The 20,329-nt window shown below is 28.8% G+C and overlaps 2 pseudogenes across 1 annotated transcript; one reads left to right on the top strand and one right to left on the bottom strand.

Moving 5' to 3' along the window:
* Positions 1-324: 324 nt before the first annotated feature.
* On the bottom strand, positions 325-2,385 carry LOC147906952 (uncharacterized; annotated as a pseudogene).
* An 11,330-nt stretch (positions 2,386-13,715) lies between these two features.
* On the top strand, positions 13,716-18,757 carry LOC105146072 (uncharacterized; annotated as a pseudogene). Its single transcript, XR_015548047.1, has 5 exons — positions 13,716-13,785; positions 14,821-14,901; positions 15,011-15,321; positions 16,038-16,185; positions 16,859-18,757. The product of XR_015548047.1 is annotated as an uncharacterized LOC105146072 (transcript).
* Positions 18,758-20,329: the final 1,572 nt, after the last annotated feature.

Raw genomic sequence — 20,329 nt, forward strand, 5'->3', positions numbered from 1 at the left:
GAAGAGCAATTTATTGCTTCCATTCATCGGGATCTGGTTGCGAACTCCCTCTTCTCACGCGGAGCGTGTGCGCGTTCGATTTTCTAGATTTTCGCAAGGAGGGTCACGTGCCATTCGAAACAAACAACGTGATTAGCACAAGATATGCTCGTGTTTTGGTCGCTTGGTGTCGACGAGCTGTTTGCTTGCTCCGAAAATATGAAAAGAATGTAACGATAATTTCGGAACAAAACTGATTACTTTTTTTTGCTTTTCTTGTTACTAGATTCTTCTAGATTCTTTCTACTAGATAATTTTTTTATAATTTAGAGTTTTACAGAAATATTTACTTTTCAAAATATTTTATTGAATTTTCTTATACGATGGTTACATGTGATATATGGCTGTGTTTGCATAAGATATTTTATGTTATTTTTTTATTATTTTGGGTTCCAAAATTATATTTATATATATATTATATACCACAGAAATTACATAATATAATTATTGTAATAATATAAATTTTGTTATTGTAATTTTGTGTAATATTTGACTGTTGATGAATTCGGTCACTCGCATTAAACTGAATCAGTGTATAAAGACAGTATTAAAGACAGTTTTATGAAAAATATCTAAATACAGTGACATAATATAATAAATTCGATAAATATTTACATAGATATTCTAATAAATAATATGAAGATATTTAACATTATTATTTAACATTAAATCGTTTAAAATGTTCATAAGTTTTTCTAATAACTTTACTAATTTCAAACATAGTAGCTTTTAGTATCTATGCATTCCTGGTGTAATGCAAGTGACCAAATTCCGTTTAAGAGAGTTTATGTAAGATATTTTATTTTACATTGATTAAATAATTGTAAGATTCACATAAACTTGTAGCGAATTTACGTAATGCGCAATAATGCGTTTAACCAAATTCGGTATTATATAGCATGTGTGTATTATATTCTCAAAATAAATATTTTATATATAAAGCTTAAATGAAATGAAAATGCTTCCATTTTAGTAATCACGAATCAAATTGCGTATCGTTAATTTTCAGCTTCAGCGACAAGTGCACACAAATAATCACGTTTGGCTTCTCCTGCTTCTTCATTAGGAATAATATTTCCAGTATAAATCTCTTCAATCTTCTCAATTTCCATACCTTCATTAATAAAGTCTTCTATATCATTTTCATCAATATCATCTAGGCATATATTATGTACAAGCAATTATAATATAGAGAATCATTTCATCTACATTCATATCAAAAAACTTCAGTCTATGGAATCTACCTTTTAGCGCAAATGCACATTCAATCTTTGACCATTTCTTTGAAAGAACAGTGTTAAATTTCTTTTGAACTTGAAAAGAAAATATCATAAAATGTACATATTTAGAAGCCAATTCTATAAGAAAAATATAAGAATAAATAATGAAATATCTTACAGCTTTACGTTGACCACGGTCAATAATATAAGAGAAATATACCATGACAGGGTATGCCTTGTCGCCAATAATAAATTCATTGGGAAAAAAGAATCGTTTATTCATTTGAACTTCTTTCCATAGATCTAAATTTCTAAAAACTCTCAAATCTCCAACTAAGCCCGCAAATCCGGCAAAACAGTCAATGAATTTCATAGAAGCATTACAGACTGCCTGCAAAATTATGTTTTTTTATAATATTGAGAGTCAATCTGAAATGAAAGAAATACACAATTACTATTTCTTCCTCTTCTTTCCAAGTATTTATAGTAATATCATGATTACAATAATATAATTATACACTTTAGGGGCTTTTATGGAAATATATGTGCCATCAATGGTACCAATAATACCTTGCAATGATGAATTTTTGTTGAAATCTGTTTTTACTTTATCAAGATTCGATATATCATTCAAAAATTCAATAACAATAATGAAATTTACATGTAATGAATTTTTAGCAAGGTCAAACCTTTCACCAACAGAACTGAAATGAAAGATTCATATTAACTAAATCACGTACAAGAACAAATGTTCATCAGAAATTTACCGAGTCAGGTGTCAATAATCACAATGATGCTAATAATTGCTTTCTCACTGAAATTACAGCTTTTCCTTGGGACAAAGACAGCACAGGACTAAGCCTTGCTTCTAAATTTTCATAAATTCTTGGGGTCATATGGAAATGTCTCCTAAATTATTTTGTATTAAATCTTGGTAAAGTTATTTCCACATAATCTTTAATTCTTGGAAGCTTCTGTCGACCTTCACGCGTAACTGAATTCTTTTCATTATATATTCTTCCTCTAAATCCGAATCATCACTGGTTTCACTATCAGTATCAAAAAATACATGGCAACGGAAAACTCACTAAGAGTAATCGCAGTACAACAGCTCACCTATGTCCATCCATGTTCTATTATTAAGATAAGAGTATCCTACAAGCATCGGTAGTAAATAGTAATGCGTAAGTAATTATCAGATTTAAAATAAATTTTATATATATATATATATATATATATATATAATGATAAAAGATATAACATAAATATCTTATCAATATCACGTCTCAATCTACATAACTTATAGAATTTTTCATTCGCAGAACTAGTGCGCACTTAATGCACATTAGCATGTACACTATTCTAATCTAAATGTAAAAGTGAGATATCTCAACTGATAAAATGTTCAATGTGTATTTTATCAAATAGTACAATAAAATGTATTGAATATTTCGCGGTTTTTAATTCATTTCTATATTTTTATTAAACGTACATCTTTATGACGATTTGTACAACGGCTTTAAAATGTACTGAGTGCGTCAATACTAGTTCTGCCAATGAAAAACACTTTTAGTAGATTATTAAATATTTGGCCTTTTTTTAGTTATGGTTTATACTGTTTATAGTAGAAATAACCTGAAATTTAATTTTCATAAACATGTTGGGATCGCACAGGAAGTCTAATATGTCACTACCACCCATTCCATTCGGTTCAAGAAATGACTCGGGTGGTTTTTCCATCCTCCCGGATATATAGAGTAGGAATCTGAACGTTCTACCTAAGTGCCCAATAGAAGCATTCAAAAGGAATCTGAAATTTCGCGTTCGCGCCTTCGACACCATGAAACAGTTGCTTACACCAATTCACAGATTCAATACCCCATCGAAAGTATCTGCAAATGGAGATGTTTAAAAGGATTCGAAATTTGACCAATCAGAGATCGGTATTCCTTATGACTTGACTCCTTATTTATTATTAAGGGACTTTAACGACAAATGAATCACGTGATTTCATATGCTAACCTCAAATGTCACTCATATAAATGGGCTAACAGCGATATATTTTTGATGGTAATTATATTAATTGTGTTGTGTCCAAAATGTCATATCGAAAAGTACAACAATATTATGATTGGATCTGTCAAATTGATGCAATTGTGCACAACAAAAATAAAGCGAAACCACGACAAAATAGACTGTATGCAAAAGAGACTGTAATAGCATCTGTATGCATTAATGAATGTACAAATTTAAAAAGAAAATATAAAAAAACAGATTTTGAGTTGATCACTCATTGGTTTACACTCTTATACGCTTCAAGTACTTATAAACATTGCTCACGATGATTCGCTTTGGCAGTGTAAGCACTCAGAGATGCGTTCATGATGTCGTCCGTGACTCGTGCTCACAAATGCTTATTTTATCGAGGTAGGTCAACAAAAGTGTGAGCGCAAATAAGCGCCAAGATAAACGTGAGCAATGTTCGATCCTAATCCTAGTAGGTTAGATCTATGCATGTTTTTCATTAGAAAAATGTTTAATGAATGTATCGGATTGCGTGTATATTTTAACGCTTTCGTAATATATTGGGTCATTTAAAAAGTATCCGCGGTTTTTTTCATTCAAAAATTGAACAAAAAACCGCGGATACTTTTTAAATGACCTAATACTTATAACTACAAACATCTACAACATCTACAAACGTTTTCCGAATTTGTGCTAATAAAAAAAGGACTTTGTTATTCACCAACAAGAAAATGGATGTTTAAATTGTCAATAAAAATAAAAAAAATTTACTCATACAAAGATGACATCAACACATAAAGTTCTAATTGATTTAGAAGATGCACAGACTGGGAATATACGATATCTCTAACTTCCGATAAAGTACCACGACGAATGCACTTTCGGTGGAAGGAAACAAGAGTTATAAGATAAAAAAAGTTATTGAAAAAAAATTTACAAAATTGAGATATTTGCTTACAATAAATAAATATTTATTTTAAGAAATAATACTTAAATCAAAGTATTACTTTTTATTGAATAAATTTTTATTCGCAAATGTCCCATTGATATTATTTTAAATAAATATTTATTAAAATTTTGTAAACTTTTATTTTTAGTGTATAAGAATTACTTTCGGTCAATTATCAATTATGTGGCCAAGCTTAACGCTTAAGCGAAGAGCACAGACTCTTGCATAACGCATAACACTTGAGACATAAGAAATTGAACCAGAATTCTTTATTTCATGAAAAGGAAGGAAACGGAGGATTGATAACTTCGATTGATACATTTTCTTATGCATTACGTGTTATGCGTTATGCAAGAGTTTGTGCTCTTCGCTTAAGCGTTAAGCTTGGGCGAAAAATTTAATTAAACTAATTCTTCTACTAACGAATTTCTAATTTTTCTATTCTATTAAGCGAATTAATTAAACTAATTCTTCTATTAATTTATATCTTAATTTTAAACTAAAGTTAGTCAAATTTAGTAATCCTCCCAACTAAATATATAAAATTATTTAATTTAATTACAAATAAAATAATATGCTCTTAATAATTTTATAAAATTCTATAGGGTCTTCTCGTCCCATAATTTCACCTAAAAATTTTAATTTAACTATTTAACTAATTCAATAACTTAATCTAAGACAGCTTAAATTTCATCTTTACATTCATTCTAATTAAAAAATAATTTATTATGCTACTTTTGTGCAGTCAATATATTGCAGCTATTTAATTTTTTAAATCATTGAGCAGTAAATATCTTTTAGCGAAAGCTCCTCGCTTTACAATAGCAAAAATGAATGACATCACTTATTTAATATAAGCACTGACAAACTAAATTGAATACCAAAAAACAACGCTTATAAGTATGAGCACTTACAGCGTGTGAACGTGTAAACCGAATGCAGCCATAATGTATTGAGCAATCATAAAGAAAAGTCGGTTTACGTGAAGTAATATATATATATAAATAAATAAATATATATATATATATAATCTCAATGCGATATTACTTCTTCTTCAATTATGAATGGCATCTGTCTTGAGATAAATTGTCGGAGGATAAGACATGTTTTACATTAGTTGCAAGCCGGTTTTACATTAGTTGCAAGCCATTAGTCGCAAATTTGTTAATGAAGCGTTGATTTCAAAATGCAAGCTTCAGATTGGCTGTCGCAACAAACTTGCGATTGGCTTGCAACTAATGTAGAACCAGCTTTAGTTCCAAAGTATTGATATTTATCAATTCCCTAGATTTCCGCTTTTTTGCCACTACGGTCTTTGACTAAAAAGTTCACATGAACAATTTCACATTTTTACAGTTGGGAAAGTTACATGATTCTTCGAAATTAGATAGATGATCATAGAATTCACGTGAAACTTTTCACTTTTCACGTTTCTTAGGTGAAAAGTTACATGATTGACCCCCAGATATTATTGATACATTTACCCGGCAGCGATTAATCGGGTTTAGTAACATCCGTAGTTATAACTCTCGAAATGTGTATCCGTTTACATGGAGCGGTTATTTATCCTACTGATGTTATAACTTCTGAGTGAAGTCTCTCATGATACTAATTAAGAAAAAGATTAGTACTAGATGGGGTGAAAAGTAACCTCCTTGACCGCCAGAATGCGCCACTACTGCAAAAAAGTTTATGGTGCCTTGTAGTCCGTTCATATTTAGGCAGACATGCCAAGTGGCAGTGCGATACTGCCCTTAGTTTTGTTTTGAGAGCTGATTGTTGTTGACGTGTTTGCGAAAACGATTTTCGTTCTCTCATAAAACATTATTTTTTGAGAGGCAAAACGGCGAAGGAAACAAAAGAAAAGTTGGATAAATATTATGTGGCTAATACTCCGTCAGATTACACCGTCAAATATTGGTTTCGAGAGTTTCGTGGTGGCCACAACTCCACTACCGATGAAGTCCGCAGCGGCAGGCCCTCCGATGCGGTTACCGAGGAAAATGTCAAAAAAATACATGAAATGGTGTTGGCTGACCGGAAAGTGAAGGTGCGCGAGCTAGCAGATGCTACAAAGATTAGTACTGAGCGAACACGCCATATTTTGGGCGAGATTCTGCATAAGAAAAAATTTTTTTTCATTCCCAAGGAGGTTACTTTTCACCCCACCTAGTATCGATGTTATTAAATCCGATTAAGGGTGTCCGTGTAAACGTAAAAGAAATAATTTTTGATAAATCATCAATCATGGAAATTATCAAATCAATTATTACAAGATTCATCTTGAATTTTGAATATATAATAACGTAACCAAAAAAAATAGTATATATAATATTAAATGTACTAAGTAAGCGATGATGTTTAAATGAAGTTACATTACATTAATTTAAATGTTGCTTCACCAAACCTGCTTTGTTTGATGTTACCTTACAATATAAACGATAAAGAATAATATGGATGAAAAAAAGAAGTGAGTGATGGGAGCGAATAGTTAATAATAATGATTTTTTAAAGAAGAGGATTGGTTAGAAATGTTTCGTATGATAAAACCCTTTCATTGGTTGCGCGATAGAGATTCTACAAAGATATCTTTAATAAAATTTTTTTGGGTATCTTTTAGATATTTTTTAAATATCTTCTAGAAATATCTTGAAGATATCTTTAAAGAGATATCTTTTAGATATTTACAAGACCTCTGTTTTCTGGGATTATACTGTACCAAGAGTTTAAAAGTATTATGAATAAGAACATATTAATAGAAATTAATATTTATATAGAAATTTTATGTTACTTCTAGTTCTACAAAAAGTAGTCATAATGACAAATATCTAAAAAGACTCATGCGTAAAAATATTCGAGAAAATATTATAAAAAATATGGAGAAAGGGAAATGTTCTAAGAAAAAGGAAATAACTGAAATTCGTATTTCCTCATTTCCTCAATCAAAACCATCATCTTCTAATTTCTCAATCACTTGTCCGATCATTCAAGATACGAAAATTAATGAAATTCCAAGTGTTTCATTGTCTCATATACCTGAATCGTCCGCATGTCATAATTTCGAATTGCCAATTGAAATATTTAAAATACATTTTAGGCGTTGGGCAATTAAACATTACATTGTTCAAACTGCCGTTAGTGATTTATTAAAAATAGTAAAATTGTATTTGCATTCATTATCTTCAGATGTACGTACTATTTAAAAAACTGAAGATATTAGTAATAAAATCATTGATTTACATCCTGAGAAATATTATCATTTTGGATTGAAATCACAGTTAACGTTAAAATTAAACCAAAATGATTTTGAAGGTGATAAAGTTAATATATCAATTAATATTGATGGACTTCCACTGATGAAAAGTGGTTGTAGTCAATTTTGGATTTTGAATAAAATAGATGAACTCTCTCTCTCTAAAACAAGTAGAACCATTTCAAGTAGGTATATATTATTGAGAAAGTAAACCCTCTAATTCTAACATGTTTCTATTAAGATTTATTGAAGAAATGAAAATTTTGCAAACAGAAGGTTTAAATTTCAATAGCAGAATTGTACAGTATCAATTAGTAAAATTCTTTGTGATGCTCTTGCAAAATCCTTTATATATGTATAAAAAATTTCAATTCGTACCAAAGCTGTACTAAATGTTGGGCTGATTAGGATTATTAAGGATTATTTCAAAACATAGAATGACTTTTTCAAAATTATCATAGAAACATCTCTTTTATGTGATTTGAAAATTGATCTTGTTACATGTGTCCCTTTGGATTATATGTATTTAATATTACTGAGAATTATGAAACGCTTATTAAGCTTTGGCTATTAAAGGAAATTAAAAAGTTCGTATATTTAAAGAGGATATTGATACTATTAACAAAAAATTGAAATTGATATACAAATCAACACCTTATGAATTTTCAAAAAAACCAAATAACAAAGTGAAAAATAAAAATGGAAAACTGTTGAACTGAAGACTTTTTGCTTTATTATGGCCCATGGCTTATGAAATTGTTTTTAAAAGAGCAGTACTTTATCTATTTTCTTTCTTTACATTGTGCAATTCGAATTTTGATATATGACGATTTAATAGAAAAATACATCGATTATGCTAATGAATTATTATGTCCTTTGTAAGCGAGTTTGGAAATTTATGTGGAGATATAAATACATTATCCATATTCATAATTTGATTCACTTGATATTAGACGTGAGAAAATTTGATTCATTGGATAAATTCAACTGTTTTCCTTTTTAAAATTACATGCATAAAATTAAAATGATATTGAAAACATCTAATAAACCATTATCAACAATTCATAAAGAGAGTTAATAAGTTTAATACATACGCTTCAAATAAAATAGAACAAAAATTTTATCTGAAAGAAAATAATTTTGCCTTGGTAAACGATAAATCGGTTGAACATTTCTCAGCAATACATTATAAAAATTTCAAAATTGAGATTAAAGAATCTAATTGCAATTTTCTTTTAAAAAATAATGAAGCTATAAAAGTAATTGATACAATATTTTTTGAATTGATAAATATGATAATTTAAGTTAACATCATATTTTGAAAATCCAATGGGCAGTACCATATTGTGGTATGGTCTTGCTCACATAACTGAACAAGAAGAAGAAAATATTATTTTTTTCGAGGAAATATTGCGAAAAGCTTTTAAAATAGGAGATTTTGTATTAATATTACACAAAAACTGATAAGGTGAGAAATCTGTTTATGCTTCATACTAGAATTATATGCATTGAAAACTTTCTAATTATCCTATATTTATTGAATTAATTAAGTATTAACCATTTCGTGTTTATTGTTATTCATTATATCTTCTTAATTATAATTTTTTCACTTTATATAGGATATTATAATATATATTATTTACTTTACTTTACATTCTTAAGGAAGGGGGGGAGGGAGAGAGAGAGAGAGAGAGAGAGAGAGAGAGAGAGAGAGAGAGAGAGAGAGAGAGAGAGAGAGAGAGACGTGATTTACAAATAAAATCTTAATTCATACTCAACTATACTTCTAATTTATTACATTTATTTTAACTTTGTACTCTGTACAAAATACTTAGCTTATTAAATCTAATTTAAACTTATTATTGCTGTCCTTAAGCTTACCACTAATATGAAAACAAAAAAATCAGATCTGTCTTTTTTCAGCGATACTAAGTCACGTTTTCTTTAAACTTACTTATTTTACGTATCACATGACTGCTTCTTATAAACCTTTGTATACTCCGCACTTCCTCTTTGTGCTACTTACTTTTTCTTCCTCATATACTTACGTTATGATTACATTTAAACCTTTTCCCCTATTCTTTATTCTATTCCTCATCTCCTTATCTTCTTCTATTTTTAATTTCTCTAAAAACTCGCTTTTAATTATATCTAATTCTTCGCTCCATAGCCTATTCCACTTTGCCTATATTATCTTTTTATCATTATCAGATTTGCGAATTACTCGTTTAACCTTTGAAATTTCATTTCCCCCTGCTATACAATCTGTTTCTATGCCGTAAGATATACATCTCCTACTATTCTTCTCTACTCAAAACTTATTCTCTTCCTTCATATACTCGTACCTTAGTTAACTCCTTGATCTTTTCCCCTAATCTTATTTTTATTAGATTCTATCTTTATTCTTCTTAAATGTCTAGATCCTATTCTTTATTTCTTTCATATCCCTTATTATATCTTGCAAACACTTGCTATCTTGCTATCTTCCCATTGTCTTTAAACGTTTTTTTCCCTTAATTATTTCCATCTTTAAGTTTCTTCTATTTTCCACATTTCATATTTCCATCATGTCATATTTACATGTCATATTTCACCCATTTCTATTATACAATAGAAATTATACAATCTCTCTTTCCATACTATAGATGTTTTTCCATCTCTTTAAATTCCTTCTCCAGTCAACAATTCTTAAGATATTATCTTCATTTGTTCTTAAAACACTCTCTTTATATTTTATGACTCTTATTCCCCGTCCTACTGATCCTATTTTTGTTATATACAGTTTATCCATATCCAGGTCCCTAGCTGTCACACTTTCAAACTATTGTTTAGTCATCATTACTATATCAGAACGTCAGAAGTGAGAATACACAATATAAATTCTTGCAAATGATATTTAAATAAAAATATATTTTAATAACAATATTTACTACACTTACTATCGACAGAATAGACTTATATTAAAAAGTATCTTCTTGTTTCGGAGAAAAATTCAATTATATTCATTTCTATATATATCTATAATTCTATATGTACCTATAATTTGATAATTTATCACGGCTGTGAACATGGTGTATTTTGTTTTTGATGCATAATTAATTTCTTCCAGATATATATATATATATATATATATATATGGTTATTTATACGTTATAATAAAACCAAAAGAATTTTTAGAAAGGATTTTATTTTACATTTTCTGTTGATTGTACATGCTGTTCTATTGAACTGCTATACTATATTTTCATAATAATATATTTTGCAAGAACTTTCAATGTGCATTTCTTTGTAACATTACAATCCGATATAGTAGGAATGAACAAGAGCCATAACATTATTTATATTTTTTTTTCCTGTGAAACATTTATTACTTATAAATTATTACAGATTACTTTTTGTTCGGATATTCCTGATCTTTTTGTATTTTTTGTGTTAAAAATAAAAGGTCAAAATATGTCAAAATATGTTGTAATATAGTATGTTAAATGATCTTTAATCTTTGTATTAACTATTTATTTATTACTTATCGCGCCTGACTCATTACTTTTTCTTTTCTATTTATTTTGATACTTGAAAAAGTTAAGGGTTCATACATATATTTGTAATTCTATGTGTTGATTTTAGTACGCAGTAGTACAATTTGATGATACGAGAGTCAATAAGTTCTTAGAAAATCTGTCAAAGGGCACTCGCAGTGTCATGTTACATTACTTTTTGACAAATAGCATCTTTCAACTGATTACTGTCAAATTTTAAGCGGAATTCATGGTTTCATTTCTGTAGATTAAAGCGAACAACTTTTGTATTTTTTGCAAAATGAAAAAAAACGAGTTTCGTGCAGTGATCAAATATCTATATATGAAAGGTTTAAAAAAATCAAAGCCGAGTTGGATAATGTTCATAGCATATCTGCACCAGCGTTTGCGACTGTATACAATTGGGTGAATGAATTTAAACGTGGTCGTACATCCACATGTGATGCATCTCATTCGGGATGTCCAATTGAGGCTACACCAGAAATCATCGATAAAGTCGACGACATTGTTTTGACTGATCGAGTGAAAGTACGCGAGCTTGTTGAGGCCATAGGCATATCACATGGTATAGTGATTTCAATTTTGCACGGACAATTGGATATGAAAAAGCTATCGGCAAAATGGGTTTGCTCACTGTGGACCATAAGCGCGACCGTGTGACGATTTCAAAACAATGTTTGGAGATGTTTCAACGTAATCCAGATGAATTTCTGCATCGATTCATTACTGTGGACGAAACATGGATCCATTACTTCACACCCGAGACGAAGGACAGTCAAAACAATGGACTTCACCGAGTGAACCAGCTCCGAAGAAGGCGAAGACCGTGAAGTCCGTCGGAAAGGTGATGGCTACAGTTTTTTTTGGGATGCACGCGGTATAATTCATATCGATTACCTTCTGTCGAAGTAAACGATCAATGGCGATTACTACGCAGCCTTATTGGATTGTTTCAACAACATTTTAAAGAAAAAATGTCCCCATTTAGCGAAAAAGAAAGTGCTCTTTCATCAAGACATTGCACGGGTTCACACGTACCCGGCACTGATGGCCAAATTCAATGAATTCCGCTACGACTTGCTTCCCCATCCAGCATATTCGTCAGATTTAGCCCCCTGCGACTACTTCCTGTTTCCAAACCTGAAAAGATGGTTCGGAGGAAAGAAATTCACCACGAGAAAGTAGCTCATCGCCGAAACAGAGGTTTATTTTGAAGGATTGGACAAATCATATTATTCGGACTTGAAAAAGTTGGAGAATCGTTGGATCAAGTGTATCGAGCTGAAAGGAGACTATGTTGAGAAATAAAAATGAACCGATCAAAAAAAATGTGTTTTACTATGTGTTTTACTATTAGGTGTTGGAATTAATTCGTAGCGTTTTACAAGTGATGGGAAGTACTTTCATTAATGTATTTTTTAATGCTCATGTGAAATAAATAACATTCTTTCATTAAAAACGCTACGAATTAATTCCAACACCTAATATGTTTTTCTAAAAACTTATTGATTTACCCTCGTATAGAATTCTTATAACTAATTTCTATAACTTGGTTGGAAGAATCAGATCATTGTTTTTGGCCTGAAGGAATGAAAAATATCAGAACTGCAATAGTTAAAGGATTACCCGTGCAAGATAATTGATATAAATATAAATGCAATATTATCAGTAAACAAGGTAAAAGGATAAAAAAAGACTATTGCTAAAGAAAATTTGAAAAAAAAATATTAATTGTTATAATATATAAATTATTATCTTTTGGTTTAATTAATTTTTAATTAATTTTTGTATATATTTTGCAGCATTTATAAAAAATGTATTTATTTATAATAAATTATATAAATTAAATTTTTTGACAAATGATATCTATCCTAAAGTTACTAAAACTTGTGTCTTATATTTTTACAGCACTAATACGTGTTTATGCATATGAATTTATTTTCTAATTGTATTAACGAAAATTGTATATTATTTAATTGAAGTCATAATTATTATTTCTTGTTTTAGTTATTTATGAGTCAGCTTTAAAGGCTGAAAAAGAGGCTGTTGCTCAGAATCTGAAAATGATCGGGAATTGGGAAAAAGAAAAGTTAAATCTAAGAAATGTAATGATTATGTCGGTCCTCCAAAATTGATCTCATATACGTACAAGAAATCAAATAACACGGCAGGTAATTTGTATATGTATTATATATTCATATGTACATGTAAATTTTGTAATAATATCTAAAAGTTTATATAGAGTTACAGAATCGGACCTTGAGTCCAATATTGTATTCTATATGCAGCTACAGATAACTACTGATATCGTTAACTAACGACAGTTAATAACAATGACGAAAAAAAGAAAAAAATGCGTCTCTCATTGGCTGTTACTAAACGATACCGATAGTTATCGGTAACCGTGTACAGAATACAAGAATACCTAAAATACATCGCACTGTATTTCATCTTGCGATCTGTAACTACGTTCTACGTCCTGTATATATCGAGCTTAAGGCTCTTGAATAATCGCTGCAGCCAGGTTGGAATCGTGACGTCAAAAGCGATAAATGACTCGTTAATTTTACGTGTCATTTATCGCTTTTGACGTCATTATAAATAAAGATGATTTGGATAAATGTAAATGAGGTCGCTTTAAATACTTGTAAAAATGGACAAAAACTGTCCTTTCCTCTTTTGAAAGTCAGTAAATGGTCGTAAAAGCACGTAAAGTGAACCTCTTTTCGGACAAGAAACACGGTTTGACAGTTGTTGAAACAAGTGAAAAATATTGGGTCATCTAAAAAGTATCCGCGGTTTTTTGTCATTAGATGTGTGATGGTCATATATCTAGTAACAAAGTACCGCAGATACTTTTTAGATGACCTAATATTATTAAAAATCGTCGTTAAATAAAAAATCATTATTAAGCAAATAAAGTAATGGTGACACGTTATTGTCCATCCCTGAAAATTAATAACAATGTGTTTTGGAAGTGCATCAAGAAAATAGAATAGAATGATATTAAACAATGTTATGCCATCAAATTTTGTATCAAATTGAAAATAATAAAATAAAGATTGAAAAGTTAGGAAAGAGATCAAAACTTATCCTATGTATAAGTTTCTCATCCTTCAATAAACTTCTTATGCCATAAACGGAAAGTGCATGGGATTGGACTCGGTCATCATATAAGCCTTTTTTAACTTTTCAAATATTTGTGTAATACTTTCATTGAGTTTAACACAAAATTTGATAATGTAATATTGTTCAATATATTCTTTTGCTTTTTTGCTACGTTTTCCGAAGAACATTGTCACTAGTTTTGCAATTATTTCTTATACAATTAGCGAATAGAAACGCGAATAATCTCAATGTGTTTAGGATGAATCAGATTGTAAAAAGATCAGATGTAACATTGCGCATAATGATAGCTGAGTATAATTTAGAGCAATTTTTGATTAGTGGAAAATTTCTAATTGTGACTATGTGTTAGCTTAATTTCAGCCAATTTCTGATTGGTCACAAACGTCTTCATTACTTTGAACGTCTGCACATCCTTAAATTTAGATTATTTAACCTTCTTAGATTATTTGATCTTAGATTAAGCTTATGATTAATGAAATAAATTGTTTTTGTATTCTGTGCTGCTAAGTTTTAAAAAATTGGTTTCAGAAAGAGAACAAACCATTACATGTACATACATACATGCATACATGCATACATACATTGTACACGAAAAGAATTTAATATCAATTTATATTTTTGACACAGAATTTCTATGAATGAAATACATTTTATAAAATTTTTTGGCAGGTATTGATGAAAATGTGGCAAGCAATTCATTGGCGGAGCCATTGGCAGTTTCATTGACAGACAAAAACCAAAATCTGGAATGTAAGTGTAATAATGCGGAACAGGGATACGGTAATAAAAAAATTCTTTTAATAAAAATTTATATTTGTATTTCATTTATCTTCTAGAAAATGCTGTTTTAATTGATGTCATCAACAATGCAGATATAATATAATAATTGAAGAGACAAATGATTTCACTAGAATAATAAATGATACGAAAAAAATTATAACCGATATTCATTCTGAAATAGAAAGTTTGAAAAACAAATAAGAGCAATCATTTTCACTGATTCAGGAAACTGTTAATCTCATTTTGGCTAAAATAAATAGTGAACGATATTCAAGAGAAGTTATAATGAAAGATAATAAAATTGGAAAATATTTTCCACTAACTTCAATTGAAAATTTCCTCGAATTCGAGCATATATTGAACAACGATTAGGAAGTTTTAATATAAGTCGTGAGTAAATCTATCAAATATCATTTATTACATACTACAGATTTATTATTTTAATATTTTTTGCTAATAAAAGAAAAATGTAATTACATATTAACAAACAATTCGATATTCAATTATATTCTTATAAGCAAAGTAATGTGTAATTATAGCCAATTTGAGCCAGCACAAGATTTAAGGTGCGAATTACAAATCATTTAATTACAAGATGCGTAAACGTTTCGATCACTAATTCGGATCCTCATCAGTACAATTAAATAGTCAATAAAAAAGGAGTAATAACGTGTGCTGAGAGAGATGATATGTGTCTTATTCACATGGATGCAGTTAAATGTGGTATATCCGATGTGTTTCTCGAATATCAAATTTTCTTATTCGCTAAACAAACGATGTATTATTGAAACAGAAGTTTTTAACGTAAATTATTATGTTAGTTATTACTCCATTTTTATTGATATTCGACTTAATTGTACTGATGAGGATCCGAATTAGTGATTGAAACATTTTCACATCTTCTAATTAAATGATTTGTAATTCGCACCTGTAAATCTTGTGCTCAAATTGGCTACGATTACACATTACTAGATTTATTCATTATCTGATATTTTATTCATTACTTACAAGTAGAGAGTTTCTCAAATTATTTTGATGTGGTAATAATTATAATTATAATATTTTAATAATACAACAATATTTTAATAGTACAATAATTTTTACAGATGAATAAAGTTTTGCTAATTGGAGGAAAAAATGAGAAGGATTTTATTCGAAAGGTGCAATTTTTACTGATGTTTTAGCTTCAATATGTTAATGGACAAGACAAAAACAAAAATTTTAAAGATACACATGTTATAATAGGTATCAAAAATAAGTGCTTTTGTGACAATTATGACAAACACACGTGTGCATACACACGCTATACGCACACATGCACGCACGCATACATGTTTGTGCACAGATTATGTTAGCAATCCTGCAACTCGTTATGATTGATTATTTTTGACTTTATTTTTTTCTCTACTTCAACTTTAATTGACTTTAACTGAATGCTTTGCGTTCTTTCAGTCTAGAATAACAGTTCAAAGTATTAAGATATATTTGTGTTGTTGTAATGAAAATAAAATCGCATAATATCTCACAGCGACATGCCACCTTTTAGTGTCTTATAACTAACTTATAAGAAGTTTTATCAAGCTTTTTTTGCCAAATTGTCGAATTTTATTTAAAAAAAAAATGACATTTTTGTACGATATAACGCAATTTCAGACTGAAAGAATGCAAAGCCTAATCAATCGAAGTTGGAGTAAGCAATAATCGAAGGTGAAAATTAGTGACAATCGGTTGCAGAGTTAACTAACACAAGAGGAAAGTAATCTGTTTACTTTATTATCTGACGTATATTTCTATCGTATTTCAAAATGTATCAATTAGAATAAAATAAATCACATACAAATAAAAGAGATATTCTGTTATTTTGTATTCTTGGTTACGATTCAATTATCAAAGAGGATTATTTTTTCATTTATTTTTCTTATTGCATAAACTTTTAGAACAGTATTCCCTCGGATCACAAAAAAAGATTTCGAATACTTAATAATGGAATACTGAATAATGGTTTCGATTTGCCAACGTTCGTAAACGTAGAAAACAAATTTAAAAAGGAAAACAAGACAATATATAAGGATGAATATGTTACAGGTGCATTCGGGGAGACGCTATTTGTACTATTTATATCATATTCTAACTTTATCATTAAACATAAAATAAGGACAGAATGATGCAAATAGCGCCAATGTGCTAGTATATTTACCTTTGATTATTGGTCTCTTTTTTTATTCCAGAATTTTCTTTTTACTCTCTGAACTGGTGCACTTGATGCAATAAGTTAAAGTAAAAAAATATATACGATTGTTTTTTGCAACTTATTGGCTGCATTCAGCAGAGAAAACTGATCAGCGATCACTTAGTGATTCTTTATATGATTGGTTTTCGCCTCTAATTCTTCGCTGGACCTAAGAGCAAGAATCAATCATATTAAAAAATCACTAAACATCAGGTTTCTCTGCTGAATGCAACTATTGCACCGTGTGTGCAGAATAAAAAACGGTTTTTATGTGTTTTAATTCGTAGCTAATTCTTTTATTTTAAATTTAATCTCTTCTGATTAATATTGTAATTTTTCAGGACAAAATGTAGAAACTTTAATATTATAATTTCTAATTGTGATTTTCTTATATAAATATTTGATGGATCTCAAACCTGATAAAGAAAGATTAGTTTCATTACATATGACATAGTTTTATGTCATTTATATTCTTTAATTTAAAATATATATACATGTGATAATATCGTTTAATGATATACTTTTATGTTTGCAAATGTATAATATAAACTTTTAGTTTACCTTAAATGTTCATAAAAGATTTATTATCACTTTTAAATTTATATTTAGTCGTAAAGGTTTAATTTAGATTAGATACAGTTAGTACAAATATATGCAATATATCTAATACAGTATAATATTTAGATTTAAAATATTGGTATAATATAAAATATTATATTGTAAATATTTTATTAACATAACTAGTGTATACATTATTAACATATTAGTGTATACATTTTATTAACATAATCTAAATTAAACATTTACGATTGCATTTATAATGTTTATCTACAGACAGTTTATATTAGTAATACATATATTTGTACCTCTAATACACATATATAATAAATAATTTAGATATAAGAAAACTAAATGATATAACTTGTATCAAAATAAAACATTTGATAATTTCGATTTTCCTTATATTTTATATGTCCATATATTTTATTTCCTTATATTTTATATGAACAGCTGTTAAAAATTTATAAAATTTTTCATCCTCTTTTATGTATCTTTTATTGCGCTTTTTTAGTGCGTTTTTTTAGTTTGTGCAAAGTCGATCGCGTTCAGCGGAATATTTATTTTGCAATAGTTGAAAGTTCTCTTCGCCGAGATTGTACTATTTTTATAAAAGTATAATGATCTAATCAGTGAAAAAAAAACTTCTGACTGTTGTAAAACATCTTGTTAAACGCAATTGACAGCCACGTGCAAACCGGTTGCTTGCTCGTCGAGCGATTGAATTTGATTAATTAGATGCATAGGAAATATATCAATAATTTCATTGCTCGATGAACAAGATTACTACTTTATCAGAATGCACATAATGACTTGCAAAAATAACATTAACAATTAATTATTATCGCGTTGTACTAACGACAACAATTTTAATTGGAATGTAAAAACATCTCAAGTGATCGTTTGCGTATAAAAAAATCAAGCATCTACTCTTGGATTAGTGGACAGTCGATATATCACGACTCTTCATTTTTTTTTATCGTACTATCTGATGGTTCAATAAATCTAAATTCATATTTTCGATCCAAAAATAGAAAATGATGTACAGAGCCTTGACGTGCTATCGTATACTCATGATTCGATAATTAAAGACTATAAGTCGTTCTAAATATCACCAATTAATTCTAATTTACAAATTTGTAATTCTAAACTACTTTCATTTCGAGCCAGTAGATAGAATAACTGTATACACCTTCGTCGAGCAACAGTTACTTCGATACGTTCACGAGTTGCAAATTATAAGCATTGATCAATTCGTAGATATTAATAATTGGAAATAATGCGACATACGCCAAGTTACTCGTATCACCTCATACTACCGCCGTTCCCCTTCAGGGCCACCAAGCGAATGTCGAAGTCAATCATCGCGGAGTGTCCTCACCTCTCACTGTCCGCTGAGCGCCATCCGGATACCCAACCGCGTATAAAAAATGTTCACGGTTTATTTTCATTTATTCGTATTTTACATGATTTTTACAAACAGGTTGTACATTTCGCACTTTGCTTTGTGGCATTTTTGACTCTTGTCAATTCTACATTACTTTCGCGATTTTATTAAACGTAATTAGTAATTATTCGCGCATGTGTAAGATATTTTTGATTGTAACTTATATCAATTTTTATTATTCTTTGTAATAATTCATACTTAAATAAAAATTGATAATATTCTGTCCTTTGATAACATCTTTTATATCAAAATACATGCAAATTATCTTAACTTTTAGTACACATCTTAGTTTTAGGCACCTCTACTACGTATACGTTCGGTTACTCATGTTATGAATTAATTTTCATCACTTTAACAAGTATATAAAAATTATTAAATAATTTTTACTTTCATATCTTTATTAGAAATAAAGTCTTTTTAAAGTTGTGAATCTTTGTGAAGTTGTACAATATTGATAACAAATTGTATATAAATTGTCATAACTAAATATAATTAACAAAATGAGAAAAATGAATTTTTTCATACAAAAATGTAAAATTCTAAAACAAAAATATTTAAAGGAAAAATATGTTTCAATATAGTAAAGTTGAGATTCCAAATTACAAAATTTCAAACTACAAAAGAAAAAATAGTTCAATTATCGATTGTCCAAAAAATTTTATTTATAGTTATTTAGTTAATATTTTAGTTATTTAATTAATACTTGAAAATGATGTTTTTTTTAATATGCATAAATAGCTATAAATTGAAGATATATTGCATTTAAATTTCAAGCAATACGTTTTATTATTGCTATTGTGTTAACAAATTTATAATATAGAGAGTAGGAAAATGTTCTTTATAACGTTACAGACAACATAATATATATTAGGTGTTGGAATTAATTCGTAGCGTTTTACAAGAGATGGGAAGTACTTTCATTAATGTATTTTTTAATGCTCATGTGAAATAAATAACATTCTTTCATTAAAAAAACGCTACGAATTAATTCCAACACCTAATAATATTAAAAAAATATTAAATATAAAATATAATATTACAGACTTTAACACAAGGATGCTAGAAACCATTGTGTTTATTAAGGGTTAATAGGTTGTTCTAGAGTTAAATTCTTTTTTTTTTTTTATATAATACAATATAATAATTCGCAAAATATTTCCGCA

The sequence above is a fragment of the Acromyrmex echinatior genome, chromosome 17 (genome assembly GCF_024713525.1).
Source record: "Acromyrmex echinatior isolate Ae372 chromosome 17, ASM2471352v2, whole genome shotgun sequence".
NCBI classification, from domain to species: Eukaryota; Metazoa; Arthropoda; class Insecta; order Hymenoptera; family Formicidae; genus Acromyrmex; species Acromyrmex echinatior.